The sequence below is a fragment of the Tenebrio molitor genome, chromosome 7, assembly GCF_963966145.1.
Source record: "Tenebrio molitor chromosome 7, icTenMoli1.1, whole genome shotgun sequence".
NCBI classification, from domain to species: Eukaryota; Metazoa; Arthropoda; class Insecta; order Coleoptera; family Tenebrionidae; genus Tenebrio; species Tenebrio molitor.
Genome location: NC_091052.1, coordinates 15,510,071 through 15,532,316, shown reverse-complemented (window position 1 = coordinate 15,532,316; position 22,246 = coordinate 15,510,071). Strand labels below are relative to the sequence as shown.

The following is a 22,246-nucleotide window of genomic DNA, read 5'->3' as shown; positions in this document are numbered from 1 at the left end:
AAGTTCTTACAACACTCTCCATAGGCAAAATGTTTTTCCTTTTTCAACAATATTGAAATTTTTGCCGCTGTAGTCTATTTTTAGAGTATTTTCAATAAATTTTCACAATTTGACGTTAATAAAGCGCGCCCAATTTTGACTGACTTTAAAGATGTACAAAATGTTGCTCGGCAATTAATCATCAATTCTTTCAAAAGGTAACTGCTCAAATACCTTCAAATTTTACATTAAATTTTTAACGACAAAATCTAATCTTTTCCTTGAATCAAACAAGTGATTTACTTAATTGTTTGTGTAGACCCCTATTTTTTAATCTAATAATAATCGCGCATAATTTTCGACTAAGGAAACATGTGTTAAAATTACATTTTTTAACTTGAGGTACTTTTATTATTACTAATTGAACCTTCACGGTCTAAAATATTTGCATTTTAAATTTCATAAAAATACGTTGGCAAATAACCGAGATATTAGGCTCGAAAGCCTTAGCTGAGACACCCTGTATTTTTAAACCAAATTTGACATCTATAGGTCGTGCCAAACCCAAATAACCACCACCTGTTGTGTTGTGTTGGTGAAAACAAAATTACACTAAGTGTATAATGGCAATTTTGAGATTACTAGGATGCTAGACCAATCAAATCTGAGTGTACAGCGTTGCGGGTTGATTTTCTGGGTAGAATGTAGTGTTGGTGGTTATTTGTCTTTGGCAAAGACTATAGTTTCCGAGTAATAATAATGAATCACTAAATTTAACACTTCCAACAGGAAGTTCTCATTGAAACCCACCGAAACTGATATTTTTACAAAATGCAGCCACGATAAAAATTTAAAAAGTAAAACTTACATTGGCATAAATATCAATTTATCAATTGTCGGAATCATTACGGCAATATTCTACAATTGCGAAATTTGGCAACGTTGATTCTGAGACTAGACGCGCGAAAATCTTCTTCTCTTGTTGACACTTGTATTGTTCTTTCACTTTACCATTTTTTATTTTGCAAATGTTGCATTATGCCGAATTGTTTATTTTTTTGGATACGTTTCAATACTTGTTCAACGATTTGACAGATGTCAGCTCACGATCGTTCAGTGTTGCCACCTCTATTTGACGTAAAGGTCAACCATTGTCAAATCATTTACAATTTCCAATTTTAAGTAACTTAAATTTTTTAAAATCCAATGACGACGCAGACTAGAGTGTGAATAAATAAAAATTGTACGTTACGTTTATATTGTGTAATATGAAAAATATAGATGTATTTTGATTGCAGCGGTGCCAGGCGAACTACCTTAAACAAAAACTTCCGACACCCGTTTTATTATTCTTTCATATTTTCCTGCGGAGCAATATATCACGTGGAAATACGGCACACGTGGAATTTAAGTCTCCGTCGCAGACAGACACATTTGCATGTATGACCGCAATATCCCGTAAGTCAGCATATGTGTCCACGTCCTGAGCCAACAGGGATTTACATCATTCATTCCATTTTAAAACCAGTCTGCCCACCACTTTTCGATCCTGTAGATCACATCTCGATCTCGATATCGAAAACGGTAGGTGTGCGATATTTCTCCGATTTAAAGAGTCGAATTAACAGCAGCACCACGTACAGATGAGATCTCTTTTGTGAGGTGAGATCCTCCGGAATCTCCATAACGCGTCCAGAGTATTAAAGGTGGAGATTTACAGCGAGAGCGACACACCGAGTCGTAACTCCCTTAAGTACTAATAAATAGGCATTAATAAGAATGCCACCGCATCAGACAACGGGATTCACGACCATTTAATGAAATTAAATGCAGGAGAAAGCACGTGTGCGGCGATTATATGAGAGATAGCCATGAATGGACGCTGGATTTATGGAGATTTACGGGTGGTTGGATGGGCATGTCCTGCGACGGTCCTGCTGGGCTCGGTGAACCACAAGAAGTAATGAGAGCCAGGCGTTTCGACTCGCTCTGAAGAATGACGCAACGAAAATAAACCAATAAATAATAATAATAAGTCAATTTAGTCGTCTTCGTAATTACGAATGCTGTCATATTTCAATCAAGCGCCAAATAAAATCCGTTGATGATAATTAAAGTAGTCGAGAATACTTTATGTCTTTTCTCACGTCGTAATAGACAACGAATTCTTTCCAGATGGTAGTCTGGACGGTTGCAGGTATGGGTCCCAACATGTGGCACACAATTTTCATCAAATTCGAACCGAGAAGACCATCGCCATCGTCGTCGTGCCTCTATTGTTTACACCAGATTTTATAAATAACCCCGAAAGTGAGACTCACAGTTGATAATGTTGTCAATTAACATTTTTCCAGCATGACACCGGCGGTGATAATGTTAATGGCAACTGACCTCGATCGTCACATTTCGAAATAGCTTAGTCCAACTAGTTAGCTTGTCGGGAATGTGCGATACATCATGTGCGTAACTAACCCTAGAAGATCAAGAAGATACACAAAAATATCTAAGCGCAGTAAAACCGCTGAAAGCAGTCAACAATTTACGACTGCCGGACGTGTTTTATGCCTGAGGTATTTTAAAGATCCGCGTGAAGATTAGTGTGACCGAAATGGCCATCAAATCCACAACTTAAGTTTGTGTTAATAACCCTTGATGGCCCATTCACGGCGCGATTAATTTATTTTTAACCATGTGGGTCAAGGCGTTCGGCTTCCGAATCGCACTTTTCTAAGGCGAGTCTGGTCGATCACGACTTCCACCGTAAAATATGCTCCAGGAAATTTGATAGAAGTCGGCGTCGAACACGACCGCGTAGGACGAAGTCTGTTTACAAAGAGGAGTTTCGCGTAGAAAAACCTCTGCAACAACGGAGACTTGTTTGATTTATTGCCCGGCAAGATCACTAGAAGGGTGTAAATTTGTATGCAATTAATCAGGAAAAGTAATTGCGTATCTCCCTGCGGTATTTTATAGCAGGAGGATCTGGTTACGCAACAAACCTACGAGGAAGCCACTCCGACGTATTGCACCCGAGCTCTTCGTGTAATTGCTTCGTCGCTGAATAAATAATCAAGGGAGAATTATTCCCTTCAGTATCGGTGACGAACTTGCTTTCGTCTGAAAAGTGCGAAGACATCTTCGATGACGGTGAAGACGTGTCGTGCTGAAATGCCTCAAAATCGACAGTTGCCAGACAGACTTTCGCGTCGAATCCTGTCTCTTCTTCGCGACTACATCCTGCAACAAGCGCCCCATTCATCTAGTTTATTCGCAACAGCGGCTCATATCGCAATAACGCAGAACTTCCGTCGGGCCTAAGCCGTTGCTCAGTTACAATCGCACGTACGGATTTCTTTATTTCCCATTGAATTGTTTGATTTTGAATGGGCGCTTCTGTTCCCGGCTCGAATCGAATAAAGCACAAAGCTCGGCGCGATATTGCCGGTCAGGATCTGTATTTGCTCGACTAATCCTGGCGACAATGTTGACAAACTGAAAGAATCCGCCGCATCTCACCCCTGGCAGGTGAATTACGCAACCCCTACGAGGTCTCCGTTCCACCGGTGTCATATTTCTTAATTTGCCGCAGGATCAGACGCCCCCGGAGTCGGCGATATCGTCTAATCCTGGCGGCGTTCCGACACAGATTAGATCGGGATGCGTCGCCGCTCCTGTTTGACAGCTCGTGTCAAACATCCTCCGAGTAACGAGCATTCATTCCGTCGGCAAACACTCGGCTTTGTGGCTCCTGTTGGGATTAAGTCGGGGCCGACGGTTTCCTCTTTCTCCGTCTTGATCTTTCTTATTCCGCGCCATATCACTTTATTTCGTTTGCGCCTCTGATTCAATTACGGCAAGGATTTCTAATATAATACATCGACTCCGACCGGGGTATTATTGTCATTATTATGCCTTTTGCCTGCGACGAACGCTTTCCGAACAACTGCGATTTTTTCTGGCGAACCACCAATCGATACGCAACAAGAATTTCCAATGACTAGACCACCAAGCTCATAACTAACCTAGATTTGGAAAGTAAAGAAAGCTCATCGTATTTCACTCGTTCCTCTCGAACCGGTACTCGTGATTCAGCTTTATGACACGAATTAAATTAATTTATTTGCATTATGAAGGCGATAATGCACGTCCCACATCGTGTTAATGGTCACGATTAATTTTTAATAAGATCCAGATACGAGAAAGGGTCCTGAAATTCCATCAATTTTGTAGGAAAATACGGTGTCACATTTTCGACAGTATTCATGTTGAAATTTGATTGTGGCCTGTGCCAATTCATTAGTCCCTATTGAAATTAATTGTGCCAGAATTGGGGCGGACCAGGCAATGTTCCTGACACGTATTTTCTCTATAAATCAATATTTGGTGGGGTTCGTTCAAAAGTTAAGCCGTCCCTGCATTAATAAACCTAATTTCCGTCGACTCTCTTCCGGGAAAAATTTCCAACGACGAATCAAACGGAACGGATGTGGATGCGATACGACGAGACAAAGACATTTTTGGCACCGCAGGAAATTGCAGGAAATGGTGAGTTCCTCGGCGGCTACAACTGTTCAACACCATCAGCGCAAGACGCTTCTAATTAAGCCGTCGAAGATGCAAAGTGAGAAACGGTTTTTCGGTCGAAACGAGCACATAAGGGAGTTGTTGAGTCGAGGCTGAAGAATAATCTGATTCTGTTCACAGTCCAGAGGACTGTATCTACAGACGACGCCCAGGTATGCAGCGTGATAAACGGTAACGAACCGTGCTCGCGCTTGAATCTGATTTAAATTAAACCGACCCCTTCATTTGGGGTCACGAGGATGAAGGATCCATAACCTGTTGTCGATTTATCGACAGGTTCTAGTTTTCAGGTAGATTTATCGGAGGAACGCCTCGAGATTTTTCATGGATCATGAGGAATTTGAATGCGTCTATCTGTCTATTCAATCATAATTTATAACATTAACGCCTCGCAGCAAACAACTCGAGTCTCGAGAGTGTTTTTCTTTAATTTTTACGCGAGCGTAGCCGTGGAGGTTTTATTAATCTCCGGTAGCTCCCCCGGACGCAATTCTTCACGTTTTTACTCGGTGAGAAATTCTTTTTCCACGGAGAGAGGTGTTGATTGATTCTTCGGCGGAGATTGTCCGGTCGAGGAATTCCTCACTACGGCTCTAAGTAATCTAAAAAAGGAGGATTTGACAAAGGACCTGACTTTATCCCTCGACACAAAAAATACCTCGGCTGGTCGGGAAACAACTTCATAACTTACACGACATACCTGCTTAGTAATTTTTTGTTTTAAAATACCGATGCTACCAGTACTTGACATTCGCAAGATCAGTCCCAGCCTCACGTCACAACTCCCGTAATCTTTCGCACATCCTACAAATTAAATCATTTTCAAATTGAGATACAAAGAGATAAGTAGCGATCTTGTAAAAATTAATGCGATAAAATCGCGAAATTGTAGCCATCAAACCGGCGCCTATTAAGATCCAACAGATAAGCAACGGCATGGTGTTATTAAACATTAAAAGTGTACCGACTCTGATTTGTACCGCCATTTCCAGATAATGTTAGCATGCTAATGATCGACATAACGAACAACTCTTGTTAATTTTTGTGCCGTATAAGGCGACTCCACACTTTTTCTAAAATGAGACCGTCGTGACAGTTCCATTGGGTTTTGTATACAAAACACAAATAAATTTACATTGTGTAAGGCTGTACAAGGTGTATGCGTTGGAACACGGTGATAAGCTTGAGTTAACATAATCATTGCTCGTTTCCTAAACGAAAATATGCATTTTAACGATCGAGATGGCCACTTTGTTCTGTTTACGACCGTGTATCCACTTTTCGGACAGTCGAACTTTTTATAACTAAATTTTTGTGCAACCGCACACGAAACGAGCACTTCGCGTACCTGAAACAGGCCGCGAAATTGGATTTCGCGGCCGTTGCTTTTAACGACGGCCGTTAAAGTAAACTTCATTTTAATGTTTGATACAAATCCATGAAAGACGCGTTTATAAATTTTTTCGGGTGTGAAAATGGAAAACCCAGAATTTATAATATGTACGTACTTTTTAACCCTGGAAACGAAACATCGCTTTCATTACAATTATCTTCCAACATTTTTAAGTAAATTTTACTTGTTCATTTTATAATAATTAGATATTTTCGGTTGCACAAAAAATGTTGTGTACACCTTGGCCGCGAAATCTTTTAACACCCTCGAGATTGTCTTGGCTTGGCCGCAAGCGGCCTCGACGACAATTTTTCTTTCGGTACGTTAAAGAATGATTTCGCGGCTTTGATATACGAATAACTATTAAAGACAAAGTGATTTTTTTTGGAGATTTTGCTTTTCTGCGGTCGGCGCAGAACTGCCGAGTCCATTGTTGTAATTCCAGTGTTTGTTCAACACTCGACATCCCCGTTCGTGAGATTATGTTTATGCGCAGTATTACTGATGTGAATGGAGGAATTAAATCTCTAATCGCCAGCTGTTGTGTTCCGACGTCTTCTCCTCTACTTCTCCGTCTTCTCAAATGTAAATATGCCTCCGGTACAATACCGATGCAGCCCAACGTTACGATGATGATGTTATTGACGCGAATGACGAAAGCTCTTAATGGTCCACTTATCGTGTTCAGATTTAGATGCACATGATTCGATTTTAACGAGTGTTTGGGCGTTAAACTCATATTTTAGCAGAATTGTCCTGGAAAAATGTTGTTGTGCAAGAGGTCGGTTCGATGCACTCGCCAACCTTCCATTTATCCATTTCGATTCTAATTCGAAATGCAAACCGTTAACATGTTTAGAGACACGTGTTGATAAGCCTTCGATGATTTACATTCGATGCGCACACACGAATTGCTGTTTGCAGCAGGATTTGGAGGAGGCATCCGTCAAACACGAACATTACATCTTCGCTGTAAATCAACAATATTAATCTCTCAAGAATCGATCAGCAGAGATCCAGTCCAAAGACAAATTTTTATTGCAAGAAGATTTGATTTGTTTCCGGTAGCAAAAAACCCACAACTGGCTCTGCTTTCTGAAAAGACTTGTCAATATTTTAGTGTGAAAGCCGAGTCGCCGTTTAAGGAACGAAGGAATTCGAGTCTCCATTTTAACAACAGTTGCTTGATGGGACGATGCGCTCTTATGTTGCATTATGCACCCATTACCATATGGTTCTCACAAAGAAGAGTGCGCTTATCTCGGTCGTGAAGAGAGAAAATGTTGTGTGTTGATAATATTTCGAGAAGAAAAAATAAATCAAATCAAATTCATGCCATTAATCCGAAGAAATATGCATTATATTCGAGTCCACAGTTGTTGAATAAAACACGAGCAATGCTTCTTGCATAAAATATGAAGCGGTGCGACGGTGGTTTTTATTTTAAATTAACGAGTACGACACGAGTCCCCTTTGACTACCACGTAGTGAGGAAACGTTTAAAAGCAAGAGCGGAACAATTTTAGAAGACATACTTTAATAGTGACTTCCGGTGAGGTATTTCAGCTCTTTAAATCAGTCTGGACGTTAATTTGCCACAAAGACTGATCCGCGTTTCTTTTTTTTTCATCCTTAGAAACTACAGTCGAGTCAGAGTTCCGAAGAGTTTAACGAAAATGGCTTCAACATCTTTGTTTCCAGTAATTTATTAAGAATTACAGCGCTGCTTCTAGGTCTTGTGCATGTCTTTATCAGACACTTACTGGTTCAAAGGAGTTGTCTACAAAGTTATCATAATAGCGTCTGGATTTTACACGGAGCATTAAACTGTGTTCGTCGGTGTTTTCAAACCTGAAAGCACATACCGTATCTGCTCGAGGTCGTATTCGTGGCCCTAAGAACCGAAGCGAAGCTGAAGAAAAAAAAATCATTCAAAAAATTAAGTATTTAAGGCGAGGGAGTAAATATACAGTTTATTCCCCATCGCACACATTTCTTCTACATACGGCATTAATTAATTATTGTAAATTAAAATTTATTAACTTAACCTTACTTTATGACGTCACCCTGAACACTGAAATGAAGTCAGTTGCGTCGACGTCGAGGTGCAGACATAGCCAACTTGACATAACGAAATGTTTTATTTTTTATATTTATACAAAGTACAAAGTATCTATAAAAGAATGTACTGTCCTGTGGACTGTAGATTATGTACTGTCGCGAGCAAAAAATTCTGGTCGTCAATGTCATTTCAAAATTTGGTTAGATTGTCACAAATTAAAAAAATGTCCTTGCCTGATTATGCCCATGTCAACAAAGTGTCAAAAAAATGAGAAAAAATGACAATTAACGTCATATAACATGATGATAGGTTATGATATTTACGACCGTTTTACAATGGAGCATTTTCTATTGTGCCAAAGTTTGATTTTGACGACCAGTTTTTTTTTGCTCGCGACAGTAAGTCCATTAATAACAGGATTTTAACAAAAACTGTAAGACGAAAATAATTAAAATATCGAAAAACTCAAGAAAGTCACAAGCAAAACAACTAAGACGTCGAACTCACAACTGATGCTAACATTATTTAATAATTTGTCATTTGACAGTTGACATCTGATTTGACGGCTTCAACGGCTCGACATAGTTGGATCTCAGTTTTCTATGAGGTTCTTTGTTAAATGTCAAATTATTTATCTTAGAATCAATTGTGCGTTCGACGTCTTAGTTGTTTTGCTTGTGATTTTCTTCACTTTGTCTATATTCTATTACTTTTCATTTAACAACAGTCTTTAGTAAAGGCCTGTCATTAATGAACTTACATAACCTATGTTTTTCTGTTTGGTACCACAATATGCTACAGAACGGCAAAAATCAAATACATATGTATACAGGGTGGTCCAACACTTACCATTTTTGCGATTGTCCAAAAATTCTGAAACTCGGTAGGCACAATCTACAATTAATATTCTATGATTGAGCATGATCAACTTTTTTCAATTAAATTTGTGTGATGGAGCTAACTTTATAGCGATTTAATATCAAATTGGTCCAAATATTGAAAGTTTTTTTTTCTCTACTAGTTACAGAACTCCTCACCTTTTTGATTGATCCACTTCCAACTTTGAATTATAATACGAATTCCACAGGACTCTTGATATATGTTCTTTTAGAGATACATTATATGTACAGTGTGGAACAAAATGATTATCATTTAGTTAGCTTTGCAATTTTTTCACATGTAAATTTTCCTGTACCGCTCTACTCTTTTTGGAGTAGCCATGTACTGTGCCTTCAAATAAATTCGGAATTAGAGTAGGCTTTGATTTTATTATGAAGTTGGGAACATGGACTTTTTAAAGGCACAGCAGTGATCTTGGACAGCACCAATTAACGTGTTTAAACGTCTATTACCAACCGTTAATAGACAAAATATATAAATCAGAGCCTACTCTAATTCCGAATTTATTTAAAGGCACGGTAGTTCTGTCAATAAATATCATCAATCAAATTGACAATTACATATTGCAATTTATTGAATTGAATTAACAAACGATTAAAATGTATACCATGGAAGATTGAGATTATTGAGGAGTATTTCCGATCTCATCCCTTCGCAATAAATCACATTTGGAATTTTGAGGTTGGGATACTGCCTTCCTTTTTTTTTGTAGAACGGCACATCGTATTTTTACAAGGGCAAAGATAACTAGATGTATAAATTGCATGAAAGTCATCTCTATTCTTCTGTCAAAAACAAGATTTAAATTATGAAATAATGCGATTACGTTAACGTAACGTAGTTACGTACATACTGCTTTATTTTAATCCCTTTTTATAATAATTTTCACGAAGATTATTTTTCTTTTCAGGTAAGTACCACTCCGCATCCTGGAAATGCATCGTGCGGTGAGTCCGGAAAGTGCTAATTAAATATTCAGTATTTCCACCGCAGTCATCTGATGGAGAGGATGTGGAAAACTCTTCGAAAATATTGCCGAATGTGAAGTTTTCGGTGCTGCTGGTCGCTTTCGTTGCAACAATATGTTAATGTGACTTAATATATTGGTTTGACCAACGGCCACGTTTCATTATTGCGAGTAATTGAACAACAAAGCGCTGCATTTCCATAAGCCTTGCCACATTTAATGCGTTTTCACCTGAAGCGTGAACAAGGTGACTACGGGGATAGTGTTTCATTAATATGCATTATAATTCATCGGAGATTTGCCCAGGCCACTCTTCTAACCCCCAATTTACATAATCACATGTTTTGTTACATATTAGAAGGGTTCTCTAGCAGTTTTTAATGGTTGGCCTGTTCCCTATAGCCTGTAATTTACATAGCAACCTACCTTTTATCCATTGCATAATCCTCTTACGAACTCGCATAAAAAACAACTAATTCGATTTATCGAAACGTCAGAAAATTAAACGGCTTAGTGTGTGATCGGGAGATTGTGGTCCAATGGTTCGGCGACCAACAAGGGGTTGTCCAGAACAAACGCAGAACATGAAGACGTCAACCGAAGAACCAGTTCTGTTAGCAAAAATGCGTCATTTTGTGGGAAATTGTCTCTAGTTTAGTCAGCCGAGGACTTTATTAGAGCTCCTTTTCAGGAAACGCGACACAAACATGATACATTTAGCCCCGAGTTCAAAGGAAAAATGTAATATCCGTTGGATTTCAAATAACGCGACCATTCGAATCAATTCCTTTTATTCCCCAATAGTATTGGATTCTTTCTGTGCGGTCCGACCAAAGTTAACAACACGTTTTCGAGTAATTTTTACAGCGCGAGGGCAGTTTGTCACAATCTGAAAATGTGGACGAACGCGCCCACAGGAATTCCTTTTTGGATCTTAATTGCGACCGTGTTCGGGAGCGATCGTATTTAATTTTGTGCGTTCGTAAAAGGACAGGATTTGCCGGTTTACCAGATTATTTATATTTTAATCTCATTTAGTTAATGTAAAGGCGATCGAAGGACAAGATAAGAAGGTGCACCCAAGCAGCACCAACACAATTGAAAAGTGAAATTTTGATTTAATTAATCCACGGGGGTGTTCCTGCGGCGTTATCTGATATTTTTCGGGATGACAGTTCGTTAGTGGGTCGGCTCGAACTCTTGTTTTTTATCACTTATCACCGCTTTAGTTCTAATTTGAAGTCGATACTTCACCCGATCAATCATCGTGACACTTAAATTAGTCGAATATTTATGGCTTTTTGTCACGTCTGTCGTATGTACTTACATACATGTGGCTATCTGATCGGTTCCACATTTCCTCCATTTGTGTGTCTTTTTCTTGCGTGGTTGTCGAGTGAAGATTAAATCTACTCTGTCGCAGTTTAACCGCCTACCTTATCTCTTCTATGTAGTTCAGAACACCAAGATGAAGGGAGATTTTCTGGCGAGCTTCTTTGTTTTTTGGTACATAATACGATTAATATCGGCGTCATAAAATGTTTCTTTCGACGATGAACAAAAGCGACGGAGGAAAGTGTCAAATCGCTTGCGATGCAAACAAAGATTATTCGTCGTAAATATATTTCACGCGAAATTATCTATTTGTGAGTGTGAAAGGCGCGTTTGTCTTATTATTGTTGCTTTTGCCGTCTAGTTTCGCACCAGAGATAAAAAAAAAGAATCGTTGCAAAATGTGACGGATCAAAGGAAAACACAGAAAAATGTCTACAAATACGGTTATGGCGGATGTGTGTCTAGACAAGTCTCAAGCTTGCTCTATCTTATCTCCAGACTTGCTCAGCACCACCAGCTTCTGTAAAAGCCCACGAGAAGACGTCAAATTAAAACTCGTTCTGCAAACTTGGAAAACTGTGGATGAAGAAGAGAGATTCTTTGAAAAAGGCGCGTCGAAACATTTTCGGAGCTCGTGTCGAGTATCTTAATTCCGCTCATAAATAAAATTTATTGATGCATATTAGGCGGCAAGAAATCCATTTCTGATGGCTCCTGATCTAGATTAGCGTTCGGAATTTTGTGATAGTTCCATAATGCAAGATGCCATCGCACAAATGAGATCGTCGAGCTTTCGTGCCTAATATAAATGCAAAACTTAACCGCATTAACAGAATATCAGGAGGCGAGCTTTCTCCGCATTAATATACCGATAGGGCAAAGTTTGTAAATTAAGGGGAAAAACATATCGAACTGGTGAGATGGTAATGGAAGCGAAACCCAACTGTCAATCTGCGCTAATGGGTTATGGGGCAATCGATGAGAGGTCCTAAATTAAGGGCCAGTTCCGTAGATACACATCTCAATTGCAACAACTGGTCAAATGGGATTTTGTGGGAAAGCTCGACTTGATGAATGACGGCAGTAATAGCGCCGACGAGGAAGGGTTGCTGGATAATTTTTAAATAATTAAGTAAAAGTAACGGAAGTTGGTGGATGGGACTATAAACGAGACGGGTTATCTGAGGGGACGGTTATTTATCAGGTGGAGTGATCCATTTGTAAACACAGGTAAAAGCAGCCATAAACATTGGGAGACAGATAGCTGAAAGAACAACTATAACACCGGCAACTGGCTATAACCACAAACAATTAAGTCGCAGCGGGACATCGATTGTGAGACAGGATTTCGACTATCCCAACACGAATTCCAAACTAGGTAAACCGAGTGGACAGGTCATTATGATCAATAATCCCGATCCCCAACGACAAGATAGTTATCTCGACGAACACGTCGAGTTTACTCTGTACTCTGCAACTCTCCATTATAATTTTTATTATTAATTGCTTTGGCCCGTTCTTTGACCGCATAATTCCGTCGGCGGAATCCGAGGGTCCGTTTTTTCTACACCGAATGGAATTCCGTTCATTTTCATAGAGAGAAATTGTTGTGGATCTTCCCTAACAAGGTGCACGAGCTTCTGACCGCAACGTCGAGGGGTGAGCCTTGTTAGTGTTGAATGTTTGAATGCAGGCCAAACAAGAATCTTTGTAACTGACAGGTATACAGCCCCACGTATCCGCCCTGTCGGCACCCCCTCATCATTTTATTACATCTCTGTCTACCTATCTCGGCAACTATCGAATCTGGAGGCGCCTCCGAGGACCATTAAAATGTACAACGTGCCACGACCATAAATGAAATTTGCATCTTTTTAAGCCCCCAAATGCAAGAGGCGCCACATCTGAAATGTAGATGAATTTAAGAAGGCCAGAAATTAATTCACCGACTGATGGAAGTGTCAAAGGGATGCCACGGTTTTCGGCCGGAAGAAAAAGAAATTAAAAGTGGAAAATTGAGTTGTTAATTTTTTAAATGCGAAACAAATGAGTTTTGGAAAAGTTGCACGGTGTCATCATAACATGTTGAAATCTTGTCGGGAGGGTCTCCCGGAGAATTGTCCTCGTGGAGTCGACAAAGTTTAAAGTAGTTTCGGCAAGACAAATCTTGCCCACCTCAATACACCAACTTTGGTATACTGTATCTGCGGCTATTTCGGAACTTGGACTTTTATTACGGCCACTCTGTTATGTGTCTTCTGAGTTAGTCAATTATTTTCCACGGGGTGCAGTGACATTTCAACACAAATATGTGCAGCTACCGGCTACCGATAACATGTTTCGTCCTTTTGTCAGGATGATATGCCATTAGAGTGGTAATCCTCGGAATCATTATTTATACATTCATAATCAATTCAAATTATGTACATATATTATGCATATTTTGAGTCAGATTATTATTGTTTTGTTAATCGAGTGACAAACAGTTACGTCGCAAAAGGCAAGTCGGGGATTATTTCGATTAGTTTATCGAGCATGGGCAAAATAATGTTGGAATTTTCTTAAAGCGCATTCATGCTCGCTAAAAATAATCATAATAAAATAAATATTGAAGCCCAACCTACGGTCCGACATTGCCATGTTGCGTAATACCGACATACCGACCGAGCTATGGATGGTGAAGAGTTCATAACTTTGTATTATGTGTTTTGGTGGTTAAGGTTTACGTTTCAGCAATCTATCATAAAAATCAACTTATAAATATGGTAATTTTAAGCAAAATAATTACGCGACGCGTTGATTATAACCAAATTTGTGGTTATGTTAAATCAACTGTCAAAATTCATTTGGGGAGATTGTTAGCGGTACTTATCGACAAGTATTTATAATATTTTGAGTAGGAATTAGGTGATCGCGTCGTTATTTTTATTTTTGTTGTTATTTTTAGCGAGCGTAAATACGTCTTCAGAGACCGATCCAAACCCAGCAGCCTCTCGTGTAGTCGATTTTTGTGTAAATGAGGCAAAAGTGGCCTTTTTGTGTGGAAAACCAGGCCCGGTCTATTAAAAGGAGCCCCGAATCGTGCACCCTCCGCCGGCGGTCACTTGCAAAGGGCGCAGACAACATGAAAAGATTCTCATATTTCATCTAGTCCATCCGCACATCCCACAGGAATTTGTTACAGTGCCTTGTCGGGGTTTCTGCACATAAATTCTTGCCGCCTTGCTTTATTGGTATTTCGGAAAAACGTATGAGCTACCTAATAAGAACTGACAAAGTGAAATTCATGATCCTCGCCCGGAGCCAAAAAACGGCACACGCTGAAAAATGAAACGTAAATATTTTTCAGTCGATTTGTTTCGACCAAGTCGAATTCATGTTTCATGCAGGCCGCCATTATTGCCGAATAACGAGCCCAACACTCGATACCGATATATCTGCTGCGAAACCCGAGACACTTGACCCTTATCTTGGTGCCCCTCGGGCGATATAATTGGCCTTTCGCAAGAGGACGTCTTCTCTCGAGCAGGTGAAGCGTAGATACGCCGCTTATGCCGCACAATACGCTTCTAATCGCGGGTTTCATCGCCGTTCACGACCGCCCCCGCCGTAAACCTGCTCGCCGGCAGACCTGGTGGCGTGTCTTCGTGGCCTCGGATGGACAAAGCGCGATTCTTCTGACGCGTTTCGCAATGCTCTTGTTTTGATTCGAACGGGATTCTGCACGCCGACCCAATGCTGATCAAAGATAAACGCTGATTGCTACTTCTTACACGAGTTTATGGGACAAATGGCCGACAAGAAGACGATTTGTGGATGGGCGAGACCCGAACGACCGGAAGCGACCTCGGAGGAATGTTATCCGGATTTCTAGGACGCCGAATTAGAACCGCAGAAAGTGAGACAAGCAGATTCATTCTCGACAAAAAAAAAATGAATAACTGGACCGTTCTGCAAAAAATCACCAGATATCACAAAACGTGTTTGAAGGTTTTGTCGTTTTCTTTGCGGTGTTGAAGCAGTTCTGAATGAGAGAAAGGTTTTTGAACAGGAGTTTATTACCAAAACGGTTTACAACTTGGTCGAATGATGGACAAGGAGTCGGGAAGTGGTCGTAATGGGACGGTTTTGGTTTACGAAGCACCCGTCTCGTCTCCGTTTGAAGAAAAAGTGGTCCCACGAGTGACGTCTGGAATTCAGGATTATCATTTTAACGTAACTTTATCAAGGTAAAAAGTGTCAGGTTTCATAACCCGGTGCACCTGCGTCAAAACCCTTAAAAATTTGATTTATAAAAGTCAGACAACAAAGGGCGAGTAAGTCGTCGAGTCTTCAGCTCCATCAGGAGGATTAGTCAAAGCGTTCTTTTATTAATACGATTTTTTGAGCCCCGATACACGTAATGCATTTCATTATTTTATGAAACGTTAATAAAACTGTCAGAGTAATTTAAAAATACGCCGAGGTTAATTTCGTGTCGCGATCGTTATTTACGATGGCGGTCATACTCTTTCTTGTGGATGATTTTTTAAGTGTAGTAATGGTCGCATTAAAATAGTTGCAGGTCGGAGCTTTTAAAACGCGATAAATAATCGTGATTTATTGAAATCGCGGTGGTTCGGTGTCCCTCCTTTAAATTATGTATATGGTTAATAAATTTTTGATGCAACCGTTGTTGAATCGATGACAAAATATAATAAATGACAGCCCGCCTAAAATCGTAAAGTTTCAATTATTAATAACCCTTCACAAAAGCTACACGCTGAAAAATTTACACATGTTTCAGATGGTTATTTATGGAGACGGCGTCCGAGTGATTAACGACGATTCGCTTTCGGAATTCGCCACATCCCCCGATATCACTTAATCCATAAACAACAACAATTTGCATTCTTCGGCACAAAACTGCGTAAAACGGAGATTAATTAATGCACGAATGAGAATTAAAACTCGCCAGTCTATTGAATATTCATCAAAGGTAGAGCTTTTAATTTCATGAAAAAAGTTCGTCCTGGCTGCGCAACAGGTTATTTTTATCCTACGGCCTTCCAAGACCACACATGTCGAAACACTCAGTAGTTAAAATTGAATTACCGTCTATAAATACACCTAGTGCCCATTGTTTTATGGGACCACTGTCGGTAAGATCGCACCCCAACGAATTAATGACAATTATGAAAGGACGTCCGGTTCGAATTCCTGACGACAACCGATGATTATTATCGACACACCGGGCGTACATTTCCTCAGACATGTTGACGAAACCAAATAAAGCACACACGGCAGACTCGGAAGCTGCAGGACATAAACCACATGATGCAGTCCGCCGCAGAGACTGTTAATTGGAGGTTGGAGGCAGTTGTGGTCAGGAAACATCGCCATTGTCACGTCCTGAACAGATAACCCATCCACAACGGACGTCAGGTAAAGGACGTGCGTTAAATCGCTCCACCTCCAAGACAACATCAGCAGAATTTCGAAAGGAAATCGGTAATTACACATCGGGCTATAATTTTTTTCTCATCTGCGAGATGCACTCCTGAATGATGAAATGGAATTTGTCTGCAGTGTTGAATTTCTTTCCTCATTTTACTTGACCGTTTAAAGATAGGCAAGTTGTAAATATGTCTATTGTCGCAAGTGTTGTCTTGACACCTCCTGATAGGACACCCGTGAAGAACATGTACAATATAGACAGTGATTATGGTGCTAATCAGGTCATAATTTATGACTGACGTAACAGGCTAACGATCCCATTCATTACTTTGCACGCTTTTATTGGGTAGGATACAATTTTATAGGCGACGCCTGAACAAACACAAGCAAATCATCCTAATTGACCTTTCACACTGTCAGATGTATTAATTAAGGTATTTGCTTATAATTTTGCCGCTCGGGACCGACGTCGCCTGAAATTCTTCCGAAACAACATTTACGAAAAGAGCTTTTATTGATTCACGTCAGGAATGAGCGTGTCAGCCGCTGACAATAATTAAGAAATGTTTCGTTTTTTTTTTAATTTGTGTGTGGTATTGACCGACGACGTCCTTCGAAGATGAAAGAACAAACAGGAACGTGCGAAGAAGCTCGCTATTTCCGCGTCGTGTCTGGTGATGTAAAGAAGAATCAACACCGAGTGGAGACAGCTTTGGAGTTGCGTAACAGATTAATCAGCTTTAATGAAATGGAGAGCCATAAAACTGTTGTAAATTTGAGAAAGACAACAGAGTCGAAGTCTAAACAAACACACTCGAATTTTGATGTTTAACTAACAAGTAGGTGTTCAAACAAACTAAAACTAATTACAGACCGTGTCCCCGATCGAGTACAACGTAATCTTGGAGCGGCCACCGCCTCTTCCTGGGGGAGATTGATGTCTGTATCGTATTTCCGATGTATTTTTAAACGGGAGCATCAAGACTATCAGGCCGCCCGGAGGTTTTTCCGACTTCATGTATCTTCTTCATTTTCTTTGACGCCGGTTTCGTCGAGCTAATAAATACAATAACTGGCAGCGATCCTGTGTGTATTTATGTAATTTCTTTCCCGAACAACTTTATGACTTTATGAATTATGATGGGGGCTCTATGGAAGTAGCTTTGGGCCATAAATTTCATCGGGTTATGACAACCAGTGTTTTCTATAATAAAAATGACGATAAAATCCCTAACATCTATTTAGTCTTGTAGTGTTTTATGGAGACCTTTCCGATACACCTACGACTAGGGTCGCCGCTCATCAACATAATCAACCTTTTCTTTCCCCTATTCCAAATAATTTCGATCGGCGATCCATCAACCCCGAGAACAACAACGGACAAAATTCGAACAGCGGGAGATCGATGTAAACCGGAGCTCTCAAACCTGAACCTAATGCAAATAGGTCCCGTTTAAATACCTGATCCATCACTCAAGTGCACATTTTATGCTCGGCCTGGTAAAGACGCGTATTGATGGCCCTCGATAACCACTCCACAGAAGCACATCCCATTTTTATTGCTGCACTTGTCATTTTTACGAGTCGAATCGGCGGAAGTCCTAAATATGCCTCCGACGACTAGACCAGCGAACTTTCATCGACGGACATTTTCTACTTAGATCCTTTGCATGCGGATAATTGAAGACCTCCAAATTCGGGACCAATTTTCACGTTCCGATGTTAATTCTGAATTAGCACACTTCATCACGCGATTTTCGACACCTCATTACCTCGTTATTTAACATGATCAAAGGGGTGCCAGACCCGAAATTACCAAACGAAATTATCCGGCACAAACGGAATTTTTCAGCTGAGATTATCACGATTTGTCGGGACCCTACCGGAAATCCTAGATCTATTCAGGCCAGATTCATTATCTGAGATATCAACGAAAACAGATCTTGCGCCACCGTACATATAACCTAGTATCACGTCTGTTGTAGACTTGGGGGGCCTAGTCGATTCCGACTGCTGTTCTAAACGGAATAGTGTCGCTTCAGTCAGTTATTACGTAATGATCGCGCAGTTAAGATTTCCCCATAACGAAGAAAATATTTAAAATTCAAATGTTCACATAGTTGACCTTATCAGGATCTAAATTGGCCAACTGATATCGATGGAACATGAATATCACAAGAAATTACAGTTTCCTGCAACTTCGGGTGGCAGTGTTTCACTTAATTATCACTTGCGCAATAATTATTTCCAATCTACGCAATTACGCAATAAACTTTCAAGTTTCCGTGCATGAACAAGCGAGAATGGAGAATTGAAACTTACAAGTAGCGAAACTTTTAACAAAAACGAAAATCTGCATTATTTTCAAACCGCGCGCGTTAATTTGACAAGTTGCACCACTTGTGTCGTTTTCAGTTTCTGTATAATGATTAAGCGAGATTTGTTTTCAAACCAATTTAAGTCAACCTGTGATGGATCTTTGATAATTATGTGAACAGAGTTAATTAAATTAAATACGATGCAAGATGCAAGTATGTTTTTAGGTTTATAATTTGTTTTTGTAGAATTTTTTCAAATTTAATGGAGGCGCCTGCGCGTGAAACGAAATTCTGTCATGGACGTCAATTTGAATTGGAGCTTCTCGTGTACCTACTTTAAACTGGCAAAACAACGAAACAAAGATTTAAAATTCTACCGACCAGATGCACGAAAACGTTGTTTGTAGTTAAACAAAATAAACATAACCTCAAAATTACAATCGTCAAACTGTCAAAAGATTCTAGACGTGAGTGCCCGAAGCGAGACCGTTTGTTCGATCCCAATATTTAACCCTAATTAATCCGGAGGTTCCATTTGCAAAAAGTGCCAATTCCCACCCCGAATGCATTACTCGCCCCGACACCATCTCCGAACAAGATTAATTCAAGATAGAGTCTCTCAATGATTTGATATGAAATGGCCATGAATAGCAATGAAGATGAGTAACAGTGATTGCGCTTTTGCAGCCGGAGGGTTCTCCACCCTCATTACTACATGTAAAATTCTAATGCACACAAACGCACCGGAAATTAAAATTTGCCTTTTAGTGAAGCGAGTCTCGTCCAAATCAACACCAAAAAGAAAACACAATACACCAGACAATGTTCCCTTTGTTTCACTCCCAGACGATAAGTCTTATCAATTGCGCTTCGACAACTCTGGAAAATTATTGTGTTCGCTTCGAAAATAAGTGGAGACGTTGACGGTCGGCGACGAACATCACCCTCGTCTTGTTCTTTAGCACTCCCGGCATATTTATTGGCGCAATATAAAGACAATGCCGATTGCCAGTATAATTTTACGGCGTTTTTATGACAGCTCGTGTCTTCTGCGGTAAATACAATGTGATTAAATTTTATTTTTCGGACGTGTTTGCGGATGATTTATCGATTCCCGGACCGGTAATGGAAAAATTAATAGGTTCATTGATCATTCGGTGGGATTGCACTGTTTTGGAGAGAAGTCGTTCGGTAATCGCGTGTCTGGAGGCTGTAAAATGACAGAACTGCACGCTGCAGATGAATCTCATAAATATTTAACAGTGGTCGGGCGCTAATGTGTGGCAATGGTGGAGAAATTCCGTTACCAACACCGTCCGACCGACCTCGGGGGCACGAGGGTGAAAGGATCTTGCCTGAAATGGGAAGAACGTCGAATAGAAATCGAGAATTTGCTCTAATCAACTTAACAAATTTATTTTCCACGATTCATACGACCCTTTTAAATTATGCAACGCATTTAATTAAACCGAAAGCCGGGACGGGGGAGGCGTTATGTTTTCGGCTTAAAAGCCGGCTAGTTTTATTTATTTTTAATCGCTTTGCTTCGGTAATTAGGGATGGCGTTTGGACAGGACTCGACCACAATCCCATGAATTTTCCGCTCGTTCGACCATCGCAATATTGCACACTTGGGGCACCGGTTTAAATCAAAAATTACGCAACCAAAAATACCCAACTCCTCCTGTTTTTTATTATCGCTAATAGACCGTTAACGAATTCTGAGGTTGCGACACGGTCGACGTGAAAGAATTCAAAACAGATATTTTCCGAGATTACCGAAATATGAATGGAGTGATGCAACAAGAAAAAATAAAAAATTTAACGGCCGAGAAATTCTATCTGATTTCAATTTTTGCCGGATAAGGCATCGTTTAATAAATTTTATCGCTCACGAGAATTATTACTCCGGTTAAATACAATAAGAAAATATAATTCAAATGTCACAGCAGTTATTGTATAAAGAATCCGATGAATCTTGAGGTCAGCGTAATAAAACATAATTGTGCAATGAAAATTTGAGCGGAAGCTTTGCGCAACGAAGTCTTCCGAGCGTTGTCGAAAAAAGATTTCTTCCTCGTTCATCTGCAGCGATAATGAATTAATTTTTTAGCCGTGATATTTCCGCACCTTTTTAATTAATTTATGGCGGAGTTTTCGCCTTATTAGCCGGAATAATGCCAGAGATGGCAAGATTGAAAAAATACCAGAGTTTTGCTCCGTATCCAAATTGTCTTCATAAAAGCAAATTTCGCGTTTTTGAATAATTTAACAAGCAATATGTTCTTCCGCATCCGCATCTCCGTTGTAATTTTCCCAAATTTTACAAAAAGGATTGGCTGAAAATTGTTTTCGGGAAACGCGAAACTTCTCAGAGTAATTGTGGGAATTACCGGTCGAAACGAAAAAAAACTTTAATTCTGTCTGCATTAAAAATGTATCAAAAATCGATTTGAAAATTACTCCGACCATTAACTAAACCATTATTTCTATTAGCTTAATCAAGCCGTGAGCCCGTGCAGCCGTTCCATAAATAATGAGCAACACTCACATAACAACCGAGATGATAAGGATAAAGTATTCCTCTGTACACGAATTCACCGCACCGATAAAAAATTCACGAAAGCAACGGCTGTTTGTTCCAAGATTATCGTGCATTAATAATGCCGGTCTTAGCACTACTTAAACAACGTGTGTGCAGTTTAATGAACAACCCTTTATCCTCCAGGACTGCGGCACACTTTTAATCCCTGATATCAGATGCGCCAGGATATAGCGTTACACTTTCCGCTTTGTGTTTTTATCGCTACTAATGAATTCCCAAGTAACGAAGTAATCCTTGGGTAAGCACCAAGAACTAAATTAATTCCCACCTAATTTATTTAGTGTTGGAGAAACTGATAAACAGGACGCGCTCTCATATTTTATTTCCATCTATGAATATTCAGGACGTCGTTAGGTCAACGAATAGTGTCGACTTTTACTTGGAGAAAAAAATCGTAAATTTTGACTGGACTGTGTTGGGTGCGTGAAATTTGGCCGTAACTCGAGGAGATGTTCTCTCCGGTGATGGTGCGACTCCGGATGAGATCATTAGCGCAGGTGAATTAATGAACGGTTTTTAGTGCCGACACTCGTTCTTAAATTCCGTATTACTCGTCAAGGCGAGAGTTGTAAGAACTGAAGACTAAGTGGGGTAATTTATCTTACATATGAATCCGGTTGATTAAACCCACGGCTGCCACCATATTTCTCGCATCTCCTGAGAATCC

At 39.9% G+C, this 22,246-nt stretch overlaps 1 protein-coding gene and 1 long non-coding RNA gene across 4 annotated transcripts in view; both read left to right on the top strand.

Moving 5' to 3' along the window:
* Nucleotides 1–22,246, top strand: part of sli (slit guidance ligand) — a 117,021-nt gene that overhangs the window by 27,243 nt on the left and 67,532 nt on the right. The gene's annotated exons all lie outside the window — the stretch shown is intronic.
* On the top strand, nucleotides 16,076–20,062 carry LOC138135602 (uncharacterized). 2 transcript variants are annotated; one of them, XR_011161029.1, is made up of 4 exons: nucleotides 16,087–19,155; nucleotides 19,221–19,441; nucleotides 19,503–19,691; nucleotides 19,743–20,062. It is a non-coding gene; the product is annotated as an uncharacterized lncRNA (long non-coding RNA). The 2 variants fall into 2 exon arrangements; XR_011161028.1 differs by having other exon boundaries at nucleotides 16,076–19,155; nucleotides 19,221–19,691.